This window comes from Bos grunniens, chromosome 3, assembly GCF_055505025.1.
Source record: "Bos grunniens cultivar Pamir isolate PY7600 chromosome 3, Bosgru_T2T1.0, whole genome shotgun sequence".
Taxonomy (NCBI): Eukaryota; Metazoa; Chordata; class Mammalia; order Artiodactyla; family Bovidae; genus Bos; species Bos grunniens.
Genome location: NC_141167.1, coordinates 67621462 through 67641048, shown reverse-complemented (window position 1 = coordinate 67641048; position 19587 = coordinate 67621462). Strand labels below are relative to the sequence as shown.

The 19587-nt window shown below is 41.4% G+C and overlaps 1 protein-coding gene across 14 annotated transcripts in view; it reads right to left on the bottom strand.

The window, feature by feature from the left end:
* Positions 1-19587, bottom strand: part of LRRC8B (leucine rich repeat containing 8 VRAC subunit B) — a 73899-nt gene that overhangs the window by 36300 nt on the left and 18012 nt on the right. For 4 of the 14 annotated variants that reach the window (XM_086391063.1, XM_086391071.1, XM_086391065.1 and 1 more), the window contains exon 2: positions 11338-11384. The exons of the other annotated variants lie outside the window; for them this stretch is intronic. The gene's annotated coding sequence lies outside the window, so the exon portion shown is untranslated. The remainder of the gene's footprint in view (positions 1-11337; positions 11385-19587) is intronic. 14 annotated transcript variants of the gene reach the window in all.

Here is a 19587-nt window from a genome sequence, read left to right as displayed (position 1 = left end):
AGGAGGTTGGGGCTGGTTTTCTCTGCTCACAGTGGAAAATGTACACTGGAACAATTCCTAGGCCTGCCTCCACCGCCATCTGCAGGGGCTAAAGCAAACCACTCACTTAGTCCAGGCCACCATGTCCTAGGCTTTGAAATAGGGCCAATCTAAGTTGGCTTAAAGCTCAACATTCAGAAAATGAAGATCATGGCATCCGGTCCCACCACTTCATGGGAAATAGATGGGGAAACAGTGGAAACAGTGTCAGACTTTATTTTTCTGGGCTCCAAAATCACTACAGATGGTGACTGCAGCCATGAAATTAAAAGACGCTTGCTCCTTGGAAGGAAAGTTATGACCAACCTAGATAGCATATTCAAAAGCAGAGACACTACTTTGCCAACAAAGGTTCGTCTAGTCAAGGCTATGGTTTTTCCTGTGGTCATGTATGGATGTGAGAGTTGGACTGTGAAGAAGGCTGAGCGCCGAAGAATTGATGCTTTTGAACTGTGATGTTGGAGAAGACTCTTGAGAGTCCCTTGGACTGCAAGGAGATCCAACCAGTCCATTCTGAAGGAGATCAGCCCTGGGATTTCTTTAGAAGGAATGATGCTAAAGCTGAAACTCCAGTCCTTTGGCCACCTCATGCGAAGAGCTGACTCATTGGAAAAGACTCTGATGCTGGGAGGGATTGCGGGCAGGAGGAGAAGGGGACGCCAGAGGATGAGATGGCTGGATGGCATCACTGACTCGATGGACGTGAGTCTGAGTGAACTCCGGAGTTGGTGATGGACAGGGAGGCCTGGCGTGCTGCAATTCATGGGGTTGCAAAGAGTCGGAGACGACTGAGGGACTGATCTGATCTGATCTGATACTGCCCCCATGACTTGATAGTGATAAAGAAATACTGCAGAGGACCACGTTGCAATCATTAAAGGTGTACATAAATGTAAAGGGGAACCCATTAGAGAAAGCCAATTTTTTTGCTGGTAAAGTAATTTTAGAGGAGGATGCTTCTGGCCTTGGAGCACTATCCTAAATTGAAACAAAACAGCTCATGAAGTGAGCCTTATTTATACCACCTTGGTTCCAAGGAAACAAAACAGCAAGTGTTACAAAGTCACTGACGCCCCCTCACATCGAAGTCCCATTACAAAGTCAAAAAGAATTTTTTAAAAAGGCACAGGGGTCTGGGTAGAAATATGTAACCAAAACACAAAACTGCAATAGTCCCTTCACTGTGGGAAAACTATAACCCAAGTACATGGGTCTTCTCCAAATTCACCTTGCAATAATGGACTGAAAACAGGCCATTCATACTGTCAACTAGGGATCAAAGAGCGAGAGAGGAAGGAAGGAAATAAAGAAGGAAGAAAGAAAGAAAAAGAAAAAAATAACACCCACAATCTCTGGTTCACAATGCCAAAGAAGTGCAGCCATGCCTGTCTGCCCAACCCATAGGCCTTTTAAAACATTCTATCAGCCAAGACTGCTTATCTCTTCTGGCTCCTGTTTTCCCTGGAAAGTGTGGGAAGTAAAGGATTGAGCAAGAGCATAAAGAGAGAAGTAGGTCAGTTTTGAAAAGCAAGCTGTTATATCATCTACTTTTCAGAGGTTAAAAAGTCCACCTTCACCTTGGTGTTAAATCAGTGCTTCCTATTTGCAACCCTGGTTAATGGCTGCTGGTGGTCAAAAACACTGGTTTCCATTTGCTCTTCTGCTAGAGTAGAGAAATGTCTGGTTTCCATTCAGGGTAAACATAGTGAGTTGTCTTTTTCTGACATTACCTTTTCTGACACCAACTGGGTAGCCTTCCATGCAATCCTCTTTCGACACTTAGGTTAGTGCAAGGTTCCACAGGTTTATGTGTAGAGTCCCACAAGACCGCCCCTACTTTAGATGCCAGTCTCAAGTCCCAGGGACTCGGATGATCCACACTTCTGTCCAACGTGACTACAAATTCAGAGGTTCCCGCAACCCCCTCCTCAAGCTTGATAATTCACTAGAACGATTCATAGAATGCAGGGAAACACTTTATGCTTACAAGTTTATTGTAAAGGATACAACTCTGCAACAACCAAATGGAAGAGATGCACAGGGTGAGTATTTGGTGGTGTGTGTGGGGAGGGCGGCAGAGGGTGTGAAGCTTTATGCACTAATTATGACACCCTCCCAGAGCCTCCACATGTTCACTAATCTGGAAGCTCCCAGATTCTGTAGTCTAGGCATGTTTCTGGAAGTTTCACTGCATAGGCATGATTGATTAAATCACTGGCCACTGGCAATTAGAAATCTCTTGACACCCCCTCCTCCCTCCTCAGAGGTCAGTGGCTAGACTGAAAGTTCCAACCCACTAATCACTTGGTTGGTTTCTATGGCAATCAGCCTCCATCTAGAAGCCACCCCAGAGTCACTCTATTTGCATAAACTAGGGTAGGGTTGAAAGGGGCTCATCCTGTGTAACAAAAGATGCTTCTATCAGGAAATTCCAAGGATTTTAGGAGCTCTGTGCTATAAACTGAAGGCAAAGACCAAATATACATGTATTTCTTATTATACCACTCATGACATTACATTGCATGAGAACAGTCTTACAGAAGGGCTAATTCTTATTCAAAATAGTTGCAGTCTGAAACAGTGCCAAGTGGTCCACTTAGAAAGTCCGGTTCACCTTCAAGGCCCAAACAGAGCAGGCAATCACTTAAGCCATGGATGTCCTGAGTTAGTGACTTAGAGAAGTTACTTCTTAAGGGACACCTCTGACCAGGACCTTCACGTCCGGCCTTTTCAGTTTTCTATTCCTTGCTTTCACAGCATTTATTACACACCTTTATGTAACCATTCAATTGAGGTTTATTTCTGTTCAACTAAAATGATAAGCTCTAGGAGGTCTGGTCTACATGTCTCTTGCTCATCATTGTATGCCTAGGGCTTAGCAGGCAGAACTGCTATTAAATATTAAATGAACATTAAAATAATTAAAATTAGAACCTCCCTTCCCCCTTGCTTGAAGCAAAACCCAGAACCATTTCCTACAAACACTGCATCATCTAATCTTCAAGTCACCAGAATCCTTTAGGAAATTAAGTCTCTATTCTAGCCCTGTCAGCAGAGAAAAGAGGTTTAGTTTAGGCATGGCCGTAAGACTAATGTGAGGCAGCTCTGGCGTTACTGAGGTGATAAGAGGAAGGTCAGACTTCTAAAAGAACCCATAAAGAACTGTAATGACAGGAATCAGGTAGGTCGTCCCCATTCCAAAGAAGGGGAGTGGTAGGGTTTCCACACACTGGGTTGGCTTTGGGCTTCAGAACTCAGAGGACTCTGTGGCTTCATGTGGTATTAGCAAAGGAGAGAAACCATACTCTCTCTGAAAGTTTAGAGTTGTGATGGCTTCCAGGAAATAAAAGCCACACTCTCTGAAAGTTTAATACATGACTTCTAAGTCAGGGTGGGGCTTTGCCTGGCTCAGTGACAAATTCAGCAGCACAACAGGTATCATCTTTGGTCAGTGACCTGGGTTTCTCTTCTGTGCACAGCACATGAATCTACGATTATTTCTCAGCAACAAACTTGAAGGTAGAAAGATTGTACCAAGAAAGCTAATGGTGTCTTTTTTCCCTATCTCTATTTTTTCCCCTTAATCCATACACAATAAATAACATTTTTCTATTTCTACCCGACAACATCGCGTGTTTCTATTGTGGAAAGTCTTTACTCATTGAAGGAAGACAACAACAAAGTCACTGTCAGTTGAACAGAGACAGAAATGAAGAGGGTCCTATGTGCCACCAACTTGGTCCCAGCCAGAGATGGGGTTCAGAGAGTGTAGGAGGACTTTCTTTCAGCCACATCTTTCATTCATTAGGTATCCTTAACAATCATGACCTAGCCTCTACTGGGTGCAATGCATCATCCCAGGTGCTGAAGGGGACAGAAAAGTGTCAGACTCAAGACATGAACTTCAAAAGGAGCTTATTTGGTAAATAAAGCATGAATACAAGATCAAACACATGGATTACACAGTTGTGTTTTAAGGTAATATATGCTAAGGAAATAACAGTCATTGCACAAGATTTATGAGTTGGACCAAGAAAAATGCACAGGATTTATATAAATGGGAGGTAATGGGATGAGGGATAGAAGGCAAGATTAATAAGGGGCACATAATATTTTATGTGAAGGGATGGGGAACAAATAAAAAGGCAAACGGATATTTCAGAAATTAGTGAAGAGACTGGAGTGGAATTTAGTTAGTGCGGATGGAGTGGAATTTCTGAGACAACAATAATGAAGATGAGTGTAAAGTGGATTAGGGTTAAATATTAAAGTCTAGATTGTCAGGCTAAGAATTTTTCAAGATGAATCTCAGCCCTTGGTATGTAACAGACACCTGAGAAATAATTGCTTTGGGATACAAATATCACTTTTAGAATTAATAGTCAAGTATTTTTATGAGAGCAGAAAGGAATTTAGATTAGAACATACAAGCAATAGGAAACCACTGATGGCATGTGAGCAGAGGACTGATGGAAAAAAAATTTAAGGGCATATTAGTATATATTAGGGAAATTAATTTGAAAGCATAAGGAAGCATTCATTGGAAAGGATTTGAGGATGAGAGCAGTGAGCCTAATTCTGTATTAGGGTATACACATCACATCACCTTGTAAAATAAAGATATTGGGACTTTGAAATACCAAGTAGAAGAGCAGTTATACTTAAAAATATTAAGCTTTCAGATTAGCCAGTAAAATGATGCAACTGGACAAAACAATTAGATTTTGAGGGGACAGAGTTTTCCCAAAAGTCATAAATGATGTTTTCAAAAGAGAAAAGTATTTGATTAGTTTCTGTTGTTGTTATTAGTGTTTTGTTGCATCAAGCGGCACGTAGGGATCTTGGGCCCTGGACCAGGGATTGAATCCACACCCCCTGCAGTAGAAGCATGGAGTCTTAACCATAGGACTGCCAGGAAAATTCCTGATTAGTTTCTCTACACTAGGTGGTATTTGAATACTTTGGTAGAAATTAGATGCTTTGAGATAAAAAGAATACTTTTAGAATTAGTAGCCAAATATTTCATGCAATGTTATATCAGAGAAGAACAGGCATTTAAAATACACACACACACACATACACAATGGTGCCACAGATCCACAAGTGCCCATGTTAGACATGCCCGAGGCAAGCCGTCCACCCAAGAGCACACTGGGCTTTTCTTCTGGAGAGATCGTTAGGCTTTATGTCACTCACCATGCAACCAAATCTCTGTTTGAAATCAAGTTACAATTACTCAATTATGGGCCAACATTTCATTTGTTTCACAACCGGGGCCTAATCAAACAGTTCTGTAGACTTTACCACAAGGTAACTTAATTGGAACTCCAGTACTTTGGCCACCTCATGCAAAGAGTTGACTCATTGGAAAAGACTCTGATGCTGGGAGGGATTGGGGGCAGGAGGAGAAGGGGACAACAGAGGATGAGATGGCTGGATGGCATCATGGACTCCATGGACGTGAGTCTGAGTGAACTCCGGGAGTTGGTGATGGACAGGGAGGCCTGGCGTGCTGCGATTCATGGGGTTGCAAAGAGTCGGACACGACTGAGCGACTGAACTGAACTGAACTGAACTTAAATTCAGTGCCAAAAGAGATTTTTTACAGTTTTCTTTACGTAACTGATTTACCAGTTTAGGGATCAGAAATCTTATTTCTATAAAAATTACTACAGGAACTAAATCTAAATTAAATCAAAACACATCCATTAAAAACTATATTCTTCTTTCATAAACACTTTGTTTAAATATCCCCCAGCAACAGGCCTGTGTGGACAAACCAGGAAGTGAGAACAAATATGATCACGTTGTGAAAGCAGAGTAAGATGAAAGAATACATTTGGAATCTGCTGAAGCACTCTTCAGATTTCATGTAAAAATTCATTCCTATGGAAACATCAATTTATATAAAGTTGTCATAGGAGGAATTGCAAAAGCAGACGTCTTCATTTTGTTGTTTGGCAATTCCCCTCAACCTCCTATGCAAATGCCTTTTCCTGCAGCTGGGCTGGCTCATCTGAAATGAGGGCACTCATCCACCTGTCTGGTGAATGGAGGACAGGGTTAAGCTATCATTTTCATGATACAAAGTCAGTCCTGAAAAAACAAAACAAAACAATCGCAGCCTTTAATGACTTACTTTGGAGAAATGTGCCTTTAGCTTCTAAGGTAACAAGCAAATCCCATTCCTCCTAATGGTTTTGCTGAGATTCCTGTCACTCCTTGTGATTTACTTTAAATTATAAACTCCTTAAAAATAGGAACCATATTTTACTGTTTGACCAGTTTGTTTTTTCACTGAGTATGAAGACTCAGTGACCCAGACATAACAAGAGTTATACGTATCTAATGATTATTTTTATTGTTCAAGAAAAGTGTTATCAAACAAGACTTGTCACAGATCACATTCCCCTACCAAGTAGAATCATATGCACCTGCACTCAGCACCTTTTCCTTCATTCCTAGAGGTCTGCCTTGTGGAAGAGGCAGCTGGAAGATACCTGTGCAAAAACAGAAGGAATTCCCACTACTGACAGTTACTTTTATTCTTATTTTTAATTTTAAGCAGGATTTGACTACGTTTACTATAAAAATTTGCAAAAAAGCAAAATGGCTGTGTGAGGAAGAGAAGCGAAAAGCAAAAGAGAAAGGGAAAGATATAAGCATCTGAATGCAGAGTTCCAAAGTACAGCAAGGAGAGATAAAACCTTCCTCAGAGATCAATGCAAAGAAATAGAAGAAAACAACAGAATGGAAAAGACTAGAGATCTCTTCAAGAAAATTAGAGATACCAAGGGAACATTTCATGCAAAGTGGGCTCGATAAAGGACAGAAATGGTATGGACCTAACAGAAGCAGAAGATATTAAGAAGAGGTGGCAAGAATACATAGGAGAACTATATAAAAAAGATCTTTACGACCAAGATAATCATGATGGTGTGATCACTCACCTAGAGCCAGACATCCTGGAATGTGAAGTCAAGTGGGCCTTAGAAAGCATCACTACCAACAAAGCTAGTGGAGGTGATGGAATTCCAGTTGAGCTATTTCAAATCCTAAAAGAGGATGCTGTGAAAGTGCTGCACTCAATATGCCAGCAAATTTGGAAAACTCAGCAGTGGCCACAGGACTGGAAAAGGGCAGTTTTCATTCCAATCCCAAAGAAAGGCAATGCCAAAGAATGCTCAAACTACCTCACAAGTGCACTCATGTCACACGCTAGTAAAGTAATGCTCAAAATTCTCCAAGCCAGGTTTCAGCAATACATGAACTGTGAACTTCCAGATGTTCATGCTGGTTTTAGAAAAGGCAGAGGAACCAGAGATCAAATTGCCAACATCTGCTGGATCATCGAAAAAGCAAGAGTTCCAGAAAAACATCTGTCTGCTTTATTGACTGTGCCAAAGCCTTTGACTGTGTGGATCACAATAAACTGGAAAATTCTGAAAGAGATGGGAATACCAGACCACTTGACCTGCCACTTGAGAAATCTATATGCAGGTCAGGAAGCAACAATTAGAACTGGACATGGAACAACAGACTGGTTCCAAATAGGAAAAGGAGTACATCAAGGCTGTATATTGTTACCCTGCTTATTTAACTTATATGCAGAGTACATCTTGAGAAACGCTGGGCTGGAAGAAGCACAAGGTGGAATTAAGATTGCTGGGAGAAATATCAATAACCTCAGATAGGCAGATGACACCACCCTTATGGCAGAAAGTGAAGAGGAACTAAAAAGCCTCTTGATGAAAGTGAAAGAGGAAAGTGAAAAAGTTGGCTTAAATGTTGGCTCAACATTCAGAAAACTATCATGGCATCTGGTCCCATCACTTCATGGGAAATAGATGGGGCAACAGTGGAAACAGTGTCAGACTTTATTTTTTTGGGCTCCAAAATCACTGCAGATGGTGACTGCAGCCATGAAATTAAAAGACGCTTACTCCTTGGAAGAAAAGTTATGACCAACCTAGAAAGCATATTCAAAAGCAGAGACATTACTTTGCCAACAAAGGTCCGTCTAGTCAAGGCTATGGTTTTTCCACTAGTCATGAATGGTGTGAGAGTTGGACTGTGAAGGAAGCTGAGCGCCGAAGAATTGATGCTTATGAACTGTGGTGCTGGAGAAGACTCTTGAGAGTCCCTTGGACTGCAAGGAGATCCAACCAGTCCATCCTAAAGGAGACCAGTCCTGGGTGTTCATTGGAACTACTGATACTGAGGCTGAAACTCTAATACTTTGGCCAGCTCATGCGAAGAGTTGACTCATTGGAAAAGACTCTGATGCTGGGAGGGATTGGGGGCAAGAGGAGAAGGGGACGACAGAGGATGAGATGGCTGGATGGCATCACTGACTCGATGGACATGAGTCTGAGTGAAGTCCGGGAGTTGGTGATGGACAGGGAGGCCTGGCGTGCTGTGATTCATGGGGTCGAAGAGTCAGACACGACTGAGCGACTGAACTGAACTATAAAAATAATGCAATACTTCTATAGACATTTCTTAGTCAGGTAAACAAGCTAGGCTTCAACAAGGAATCAGGTACTACTGTCAGACAATGCACAAACACAATGCAAAGGCGAACAGGCCAGTGCTCCTCTGTAGACAAAGCAGACACTGCTGCTACACATGAGAATGAAATTTAAAGGAAAAAAAAAAAACTGTGAATGTCAGTGACATCCACGGGCACTATACATGCCTGTATAAACCGTGTGCATATAATAGTATGCATAATTAATTATGTGGATAGTGAATTCAATAAACATTTGAGAGCCTATTCTATGCAAGAATGGTATTATTCCTAAGAAAATCAGGCAATTCTATTGTCATGTCTAAAGATACTGTCTAATGAGCCCACCTGTAAACTGATAAAAGTCAGTCAGTACTGAGGCAGGCCAGTGGCCTTGACAGTCTCCTTCTCTCTGGTCATTTTGTTGTCTGCCAGTTACTCTCTCTCCTTGTACTTTCCACTCTAGTGCCTTTTAGTTTACATTTGTATTCACTGGATTCTCTTGACAGGGGAGAATTTATTGAACATTTGCTATGTTGTAGGCTAAACGGGACAAGGAGGAATGACAGTCACTAAATGAGATTTTACTTTTGTATTTCACCTCATATCTACCCTTCAAACACTCAAAAGTTAGGGCGATGGGCAATATACACAAAATGAATAGGGAACAGAAATATATATAATCAAGGATTGAACAGGATAGTTGAAACAACAGTGAGATACACCTGCATAATGCTTTAAAGTTTATGGAGTAATTTTTCCCGTAAGTCATTTAAATCACTCACTTGACTTTACTAAGGATACCAGCTCAGAGAGAAAAAATAGCTGCCTAAGTCAGATGTATGGTGAACAAGAGCTTGATCCCATTACTGACACCAAATATGGTGGTGTTCTCACAATTAATGCTGCCTCTCACAAAGGCCAACAGGAAGACTTCAGGGAATGGAGAAAGCAGCACAGGTGATGTATATCTGAGAGTCTGGGAATATGATGGAGCTGAATCAAGAATTCCAGTTGGGGAAGGGCAAGAGCAGGGAGGTCCTGAGTGAGGAAAAGTAATGAGTCAGCAGGTCCCACTGCGGACTGATGGTAGTCTTCTAGCCAAACGGAAATGTAAGGTGTAAAAATACACCTTCACAAAGATGTATAAAGACACTTTTAAGACTTAAGATTCCAGAATGAAGAATATAGTTTGTCTTGACTCACAAAAGAGAAACACTATATATTCTAAAATAGAATGCAAGGAATGCTTTAGGAAAATGAACCTAGCGGGCCCTGGGAGATCCCCTGGGGCAGGAGAGGGGAGGGGAGGGGAGACAGAATGAAGGCAAGGGAAGCGGGTAGGATCCTACTGCAGTAATTCAATAACTGAGGAGTGGGGGCCCAAACAGGGCAGTGTCGGTGAAAGTAACAGGAGTGAATTTAAGCAGCAGTAACAGTCCATTCTGAAGGAGATCAGCCCTGGGATTTCTTTGAAAGGAATGATGCTAAAGTTGAAACTCCAGTACTTTGGCCACCTCTTGCGAAGAGTTGACTCATTGGAAAAGACTCTGATGCTGGGAGAGATTGGGGGCAGGAGGAGAAGGGGAAGACAGAGGATGAGATGGCTGGATGGCATCACTGACTCAATGGACGTGAGTCTGAGTGAACTCCAGGAGTTGGTGATGGACAGGGAAGCCTGGCATGCTGCGATTCATGGGGTCGCAAAGAGTCGGACACGACTGAGCGACTGATCTGATCTGATCTGAACAGAAAAAAACTTGACCAGTGTTGGCTGATGGGAGATATGAGGAAAGGAAATAGGAATGAAGTTGGGTGAAAGGCTTTATCATGAAGTGTGAGTTAATATTCAATTATTCATTGGAAGGCCAATGAGCAATCTGGTGAATTTTGCTTTCACTTTGATTAAGGATAATTTGCTAACATAATAGAGTTTTTATTTCTTTATTAGGGGTTTGGCTAGGCTAAGTTTTGACTGAGTATTGCTCTTGGGAATGAACCCTGTGGGAAAGTTGAAGAAGGTGGGGTGAAAAGGCCACTTAGGTTCAGATCATAAAGAGACTTGGGTACCATGCTATGGAACCATGAAGGTTTTTATACAAGGAAGTGAAATGATCTGGTCAGTGTTAAATTTCAAATTTAGAAATGTAGTATTTGTGGCTTTGGTAGCATGGGGGATTCATTAGAAGGGGGAAATGTATGAGACCAGATCAATAGTCCAAGGGATAAAAACAAAAGAGAAGGTTTGAAGTAAGATGTGACTGAGTGTGAGAAAAAGGGGAATAAAAGCAAATACTTTAAAGTACCATTACTCTTTCAAGCAGGTACTTTGCTAAATAGTTTATGGGCATGGATCCTAGGGCGGCTGCTGCTGCTGCTGCTAAGTTGCTTCAGTCATGTCCAACTCTGTGAGACCCCATAGACGGCAGCCCACCAGGCTCCCCCATCCCTGGGATTCTGGAGTGGGTTGCCATTTCCTTCTCCAATGCATGAAAGTGAAAAGTGAAAGTGAAGTCGCTCAGTCGTGTCTGACTCTTAGCGACCCTATGGACTGCAGCCTACCAGGCTCCTCCGTCCATGAGATTTTCCAGGCAAGAGTAATGGAGTGGGGTGCCATTGCCTTCTCCGATCCTAGGGCTACTCAGTACTAATCAGGACTAGTGGCAAACCCGATGTTAAGGAGAGCCAAGGACTCAAGGACAAGTGACCACCCTTGTTTTGGACCCAGGGTCAATGGTGAATATTGGTCAGTGGAGAACAGTTTTTTAAAAATACTGAGTCTGCAGTACCTTTTAGGTGGTGAGGTTTAGTAGGCAGTAGGAAATAAACTGGAGCCCTGTGGAGAAGAGAACATATGAATGAGTTGTTAGACTGTTTTTGCCACTGACTCTGGCCAATGTTGGATTCAAAGGCTTGCACTTGGTAATTTGGAAAAAAATAAGTTATTTAAGACAAAGGCTCACACTTGGTAATTTGGTAAAAATAAGTTATTTAAAATAAAAAACTAAATGTAGACTGAGTCTATCGCCTATAAAAAGTAGTTCACTTAATACTTTCCTTTGTGAATATTTCTATTTAAAGATGAGGCAATTTAATTTTTTATGAAGGCAATCAAGTTGACTAAAATATAAAGTTTGTATATTATAAAAAACACACACACATACACGTCTCTTAAGGTGGCTTTTACTTGTCTGCCCAAATGGAGGTAAACGGGATTGAAAGACTTTAAATATGAACTTCCAGTCTCCCATTGCAGGTACTCACTGCCTTCTTGATCATGAATGGACAACTCTCTAACAAAATGTGTAAGGGCAGATTTTTCATTGTATGCTGCTGCTGCTAAGTCACTTCAGTCGTGTCCGACTCTGTGCGACCCCATAGACGGCAGCCCACTAGGCTCCCCTGTCCCTGGGATTCTCCAGGCAAGAGTACTGGATGAGATCAGATCAGATCAGTCGCTCAGTCGTGTCCGACTCTTTGCGACCCCATGAATCGCAGCACGCCAGGCCTCCCTGTCCATCACCAACTCCCGGAGTTCACTCAGACTCACGTCCATTGAGTCAGTGATGCCATCCAGCCATCTCATCCTCTGTCGTCCCCTTCTCCTCTTGCCCCCAATCCCTCCCAGCATCAGAGTCTTTTCCAATGAGTCAACTCTTCGCGTGAGCTGGCCAAAGTACTGGAGTTTCAGCTTTAGCATCATTCCTTCCAAAGAAATCCCAAGGCTGATCTCCTTCAGAATGGACTGGTTGGATCTCCTTGCAGTCCAAGGGACTCGAGTCTTCTCCAACACCACAGTTCAAAGGCATCAATTCTTCGGCGCTCAGCCTTCTTCACAGTCCAACTCTCACATCCAAACATGACCACAGGATAAACCATAACCTTGACTAGACGGACCTTTGTTGGCAAAGTAATGTCTCTGCTTTTGAATACGCTATCTAGGTTGGTCATAACTTTCCTTCCAAGGAGTAGTGTCTTAATTTCATGGCTGCAGTCACCACCTGCAGTGATTTTGGAGCCCAGAAAAATAAAGTCTGACACTGTTTCCACTGTTTCCCCATCTATTTCCCATGAAGTGATGGGACTGGATGCCATGATCTTCATTTTCTGTATGTTGAGCTTTAAGCCAACTTTTTCACTCTCCACTTTCACTTTCATCAAGAGGCTTTTGAGTTCCTCTTCACTTTCTGCCATAAGGGTGCTGTCATCTGCCTATCTGAGGTTATTGATATTTCTCCCAGCAATCTTGATTCCAGCTTGTGTTTCTTCCAGTCCAGCATTTCTCATGATGTACTCTGCATATAAGTTAAATAAACAGGGTGACAGTATACAGCCTTGACGTACTCCTTTTCCTATTTGGAACCAGTCTGTTGTTCCATGTTCAGTTCTAACTGTTGCTTCCTGACCTGCATACAAATTTCTCAAGAGGCAGATCAGGTGGTCTGGTATTCCCATCTCTTTCAGAATTTTCCACAGTTTATTGTGATCCACACAGTCAAAGGCTTTGGCATAGTCAATAAAGCAGAAATAGATGTTTCTCTGGAACTCTCCTGCTTTTTCCATGATCCAGCAGATGTTGGCAATTTGATCTCTTGTTCCTCTTCCTTTTCTAAAACCAGCTTGAACATCAGGAAGTTCACGGTTCACATATCGCTGAAGCCTGACTTGGAGAATTTTGAGCATTACTAGCGTGTGAGATGAGTGCAGTGAGTTTGAGCATTCTTTGGCATTGCCTTTCTTTGGGATTGGAATGAAAACTGCCCTTTTCCAGTCCTGTGGCCACTGCTGAGTTTTCCAAATTTGCTGGCATATTGAGCACAGCACTTTCACAGCATCATCTTTCAGAAGTTGGAATAGCCCAACTGGAATTCTATCACCTCCACTAGCTTTGTTTGTAGTGATGCTTTCTAAGGCCCCCTTGACTTCACATTCCAGGATGTCTGGCTCTAGGTCAGTGATCACACCATCGTGATTATGTATGAAAGTGAAAAGTGAAAGTGAAGTTGCTCAGTCGTGTCCGACTCTTAGTTACCCCATTGACTGCAGCCTAGCAGGCTCCTCCATCCATGGGATTTTCCAGGCAAGAGTACTAGAGTGGAGTGCCATTGCCTTCTCCATTTCATTGTATGTTGCTGGGTTTCATTGTATACTTCAGTGTAAAAAAGCTGCTCTCTCTCACACTACTTAAACTTCATTTTGTGCTGTAAATTTACTGGTTGGTTGCAGAAATAGTGAATATATTTAGCTTATCAACAGAATTAATAGAAACAGGAAGGAATTTCAGATGTGGTATGTTTTGTATATTTATAAATATCAATCTTCCCTTTGCTAGCTTTCATAGAATTGGGAAATGTACCCTTGGGGAATCCAATTCTGAAGAATACTTCCTGTTTTGTTCTTCTGTGTAATTTATCTCTGTTTAATGTACTACATAATTATTTTGTCTACTTTCTATGTCTATCCACCAGGCACAGTAGGCTTCAAGAGCACAGAGCTTTTATCTGTAAAGTTCAATGACGTATCTTTCTCTAGCTTTTAACCCAGATAATAGGAGCTCAGTAAATAACTGCTGAGTGAATATATCACAGTCCTGTGATTACTGTACTTCACAAACTTGACATGTGTTTTTCCTTAGCAATCATGACTCAATTTCCATATTCTAACTTCATCTTGAACCATGATTTCTATTTATATACTCCAAAGAAATTCTTTTAGGACCTATATCATCATGAGATTCTGTAGGGCATTGAAGGTTACTGGTACAAAAAAATGAACGTGGGAGAAATGGTAGCCAAGTGTTACACCTTCCCAGATTCTCCAGGTGATTCCTCTGCCAAGCTCTGTCTTACAAGGAGTTATGATTCTTCTACCCTCCTACTCTGACTTCTTGTTTCCTGACCTCAGTTCCTGTTTTCAGCATCTGCTTCAACCTAGACCTCCTTTTGGTAATCTGACCCCAGGGTACCTGAGTTTAACATCTGTTATTTTTCACTGCTTGACATTTTAATTTTTTTTTGGTGTGTGTGGTTAAATCTAGAGGATGGTCTAAGCCTGTATTTCTTACACAGCCTAGAAACTCACATAATTTAAAGTTACAAGATAAATATTATAGACTACTTTCCCCTAAAGGTTCTTATTGCCCTTCCCTGTCCCCCACACATAAAACCTAATAATTTCCTCACCACTCTGCTTGATGGGATAATCACAGTGATCACTTGCATTCCTTATTGTACATAAATTTTTTTCTCTGGTCAACTGCATTTGGTAAGTAGGAATTATTATACAATCAAAGAAAAGAAGAAAACTACCACCAGTCTCCAGATGCATACAGTGAATGAAATTAAAAAGGACTTCAAACTTAGAAAAAAGAGAGATGTATTCTAAGCTACAAATTATCCAGTTGCTGTCTAGATATACGTTAGAAAAAATATTGTGCTTGTGCACTCTTTGTGAGATATAGTCAGCACATAACCTAGGCTATGTGTTTTAAGTCATTGGATTTGGCCTAATTTAATTCATAGGCCAACAATTCTAAACACATCAATTTTATCAGCAAGGCAATGTTTAGAAAGGCTCATCAACTGCAGAGAAGACAATGCGCTTGACAGCACTGCTTTCTCGAGCAATGACTCAAATCAGTTAGACTGAAAATAAATCCAGAGGGTACACAGCTGTCATATAGCCCAAAGTAGTCCTCTGAGCGATAATGTGATTCATTTTCCCCTATCTGTTCAACTGCTTCTGCAAACAGGATTGAAATCCAACAAGTACATTTTCATCCCACTGTGAAGGGAGAGCTCTTCAGTGTCATAGAGAGGTCTCTGTTGGGTTCCTTTATACTTACAGGTATGGTAAACTGTGCATAGTGATTTCTTGATGTTATTTAATAAGAAACAGACATTTATTTCAATGATCTACATCAACCAGTTACAAGAAAGGGCTCTAAAATTAGAGAATCATATTTTTTCAATGTTTGATGCACCAAAGTTTGAGGAATAGACAGGTACCAGACCATCTATTGGGTATAGGCCACTTATTTATATTGTAATATTCCTAAATTGGGCTTCCCAGGTGGAGCTAGTGGTAAAGAACTCGCATACCAATGCAGGAGACAAGAGATGTGAGTTTGATCCCTGAGTCAGGAAGATCCCTTGGAAGAGCATGGCAACCCACTCCAGTATTCTTGCCTGGGGAATCCCATGGACAGAGAAGCCTGGTGAGCTACAGTCCATAGGGTGCAAAAAGTTGGACACAACTGAAGCGACTTAGCATATTCCTTAATTATTAACATTTTATTATGGAAAATTTGAAACATACACAAAGGTAGAGAGCAGTAGTAAAATAAAGCCTGTGTGTCCATTACTCTGACACAACAAACATGATACCCACTCCAATGGGATTATTTGAAACAAATTCTAGATTTAATCCTTTATTGGACTTATTTCAGTCATCTCCAACAGGTAAAGAATTTTTTAAAAACATAACCACAACATCATAATCATACCCAAGAGTGTATTTAACAACCAGTTCTCTAGCCAGGGGAGGACGGGAGTCCTTGCCAATTTCAATGGGGTTGAAAAGAAATGTACAGCATATATATGGTACTTACACTATGCAGATACATTATATATGCTGTTGTTCAATTGCTCAGTTGGGTCCGACTCTTTGCGACGCCATGAACTGCAGCATTCCAGGCTTCCCTATCCTTCACCATCTCCCGGAGTTTGCTCAAACTCATGTCCATTGAGTTGATGATGCCATCCAACCATTTTGTCCTCTGTCGTCCCCTTCTCCTCCTGTCTTCAATCTTTCCCAGCATCAGGGTCTTTATGAGTCAGATTTTTCCATCAGGTGGCCAAAGTATTGGAGCTTCAGCTTCAGCCTCAGTCCATCCAATGAACATTCAGGGTTGATTTCCTTTAGGGTAAACTTATTTGATCTTCTTGCAGTCCAAGGGACTCTCAAGAGTCTTCTCCAACACCACAGTTCAAAAGCATCAATTCTTCAGTGCTCAGCTTTCTTCACAGTCCAACTCTCACAATCCGTACATGACTACTGGAAAAACCACAGCTTTGACTAGATGGACCTCTGTTGGCAAAGTAATGTCTCTCTTTTTAATATGCTGTCTAGGTTGGTCATAGCTTTTCTTCCAAATAGTAAGCATCTTTTAATTTCATGGCTGCAGTCACCGTCCACAGTGATTTTGGAGACCAAGAAAATAAAGTTTGTCACTGTTTCCACTGTTTCCCCATCTATATGTCATGAAGTGATGGGATCTGATGCCATGATCTTAGTTTTTTGAATCTGAGTTTTAAGCCAGCTTTTTCACTCTCCTCTTTCACCTTCATCAAGAGGCTCTTTAGTTCTTCTTCACTTTCTGCCATAAGGGTGGTGTCATCTCTATATCTGAGGTTATTAATATTTCTCCCAGCAATCCTGATTCCAGCTTGTCCTGCATCCAGCCCAGCATTGTACATTATGTACTCTGCATGTAAGTTAATAAACAGGGAGACAATATACAGCCTTGACACACTCCTTTCCGAATTTTGAACCAGTCTATTGTTACATGTTCAGTTCTATCTGTTGCTTCTTGACCTGCACATGGGTTTCTCAGGAGACAGGTAAGGTGATCTGATATTCCCATCTCTTAAAAGAATTTTCAACAGTTTGTTGTGATCCACACAAGTCAAAGGCTTTAGCATAGTTAATGGAGCAGAAGTAAATGTTTTTCTAGAATTCTCTTGCTTTTTCTGTGATCCAATGGATGTTGGCAATTTGATTTCTGGTTTCCCTGCCTTTTGTAAATCCAGCTTATACATCTGGAAGTTCTCGGTTCAGGTACTGTTGAAGCCTAGCTTGGAGGATTTTGAGCAGACCTTGCTGATATGAGTACAACTGTATGGTAGTTTGAACTTTACATATACATTACATGTAAATAACCTTAAGTAGTTTATACACTTATAAATAACCTTGAGAGCACAGATAATAGCAAATTATAGAAAAATAAATAGGAAGTGATAAGTTTTGAGTGTTACTTTAACACTTTAAGTTTGTGTAATTTTTTGAAGGCTGTGTTTAACAACTGGCTTGCAGAATTCCTGAAAATATAATAATTAACTCTTGTCAACTCCATTGTACCACCGAATCACAACCAAATAATTAATAATTCCTTCATAGTACCAACTATCAAATTTCTCTCTCACCTCTTTTCCCTTAGCAACAGAGAAACACATTAAGTAGGAAGGAAGAGGGAACTCTGCTTTAGAAAGCTACACCAAGGTGTCTGGCTTTCTATAGGCTTCAGTGCTGCTGTATGTAACTCAGTCTGCTGTTAAAGGCTGCTTCCAGGAAGTGAAATTATAGGCTGTCAGGCACATGTGCCACAAAAGAGTTGGACACAACTGAGCGACTAAACAACAAGAGCAGTGTTTTTATTTCGCTTTTACTGCCCATTCTCAGGCACATAGGGCAGAGAGTTTTAAAAAGAGCAGAGGAGGAACTTGGCAGGTGGAAAAATAAGTCCTTTTCAGGTAGACAACCATAAATTGATGAAATGTTCTACAAGAAAGATTCCTAAGATGTGACACCTTCTGTCACATAACCATCGACTCTGTTTGTAAAAGCCCTTTTAAAATGTGCGTTCCCGAGTGGAATATGGCATGTCAGATGTGATGGGGCCAAATAAACCCCCAAGTGGGGCTGCTGTCATCCTTGATGAAGAGGCAGGCTGTACTACAACTCTACCTTTACGTTCACAGTCAAGTGAAACTCAAGTCCAGAAAATGAAGCGGTGTCTACCAGTATCACCCAGACTCCAGAGAGTCTGGACTTCGGCAGAGACTTGATTAGAACATGATGAGTCCTGGCCTTCATCAGGACTCCAGAGAGTCTGGACTTCAGAAGGACCCAGACTTCATCAACTCCTCCCAGCACCAACTCTGTTCCCACACTGTCTTTCCAACATCATCTCCCACTGCGCCTCTGAACATGCCCTTAATTCCAAATAGGCAGCCGACTCATTGTCCAAAACGTACCATTGTTATATTTTAAGCTTTTTATTATGAAAAATCCCTAATACATACAAAAGTACAAATAACAGTACAAGGAAGTCCCATGTACCCTTCCACTTAGTTTCAACAATTAACAAACTCTTATCACACCCATGCTCAGGATTCATTTTGAAGCAAATCCTGGTCATTATTTCACCCACAAATATTCCAGTACTGTATACTGAAATATACAGTATTTCAGTTATGTCCTGTACATCTCCAGTCAGATATTTCCCTTCTACTCCCTTCCCCTTTCCAAATTCTATCTCATCTGACGAGGCTCGCTTGGGTCTCTCTTCCTACACTGTTTCTCCACTGAACCTGTCACCTAGTTATATGTCTCCTTGGGTGCCTCTCTTATTATCGTCCTGTTGTTCCTGACCTCCTAAGCTGTACACTCACGATGTCATTAGCTTGCAAAGCAGGAAACTGCTCTGCACTGACAGGGAAATGATGATGCTCAGTAGGAAGCAAACTAAGTAACAACCTGGTTTTAGAAAGTTTATAAAAATTTAGTACACCAATCTCACACAGCATACTGACTCAATTACTTGTATGGCAAACATCTCAAGGCATAGAACAGGGTATGCCCACAAAGTATGATAAGCCAGAAAGAACACTAGACACCGAGCTAAAAGAACTAGTTCTTGTTCTGGTCCTACTCTTTGTATGTTATTCTGGGGCATATTGAGTGACTTCTTGAGGTTTTCCCATAAAATAGGAATTAACTATAGCCACTTTCTCTCTCTTTTCCTCACTAGACTGTCAGACATGCATACGTACATGCTCAGTCATGTCTGACTCTGCAACCCCAAGGACTGTAGCCCGCCAGGCTCCTCTGTCCATGGGATTTCTCAGGCAAGAATACTGGAGTGGGTTCCTATTTCCTTCTCCAGGGGATCTTCCCGATCCAGGGATCAAACCCGCATCTCCTGTGTTTCCTGCATTGGCAGGCGGATTCGCAATTATATACGCAAAGATGGCTTTGTA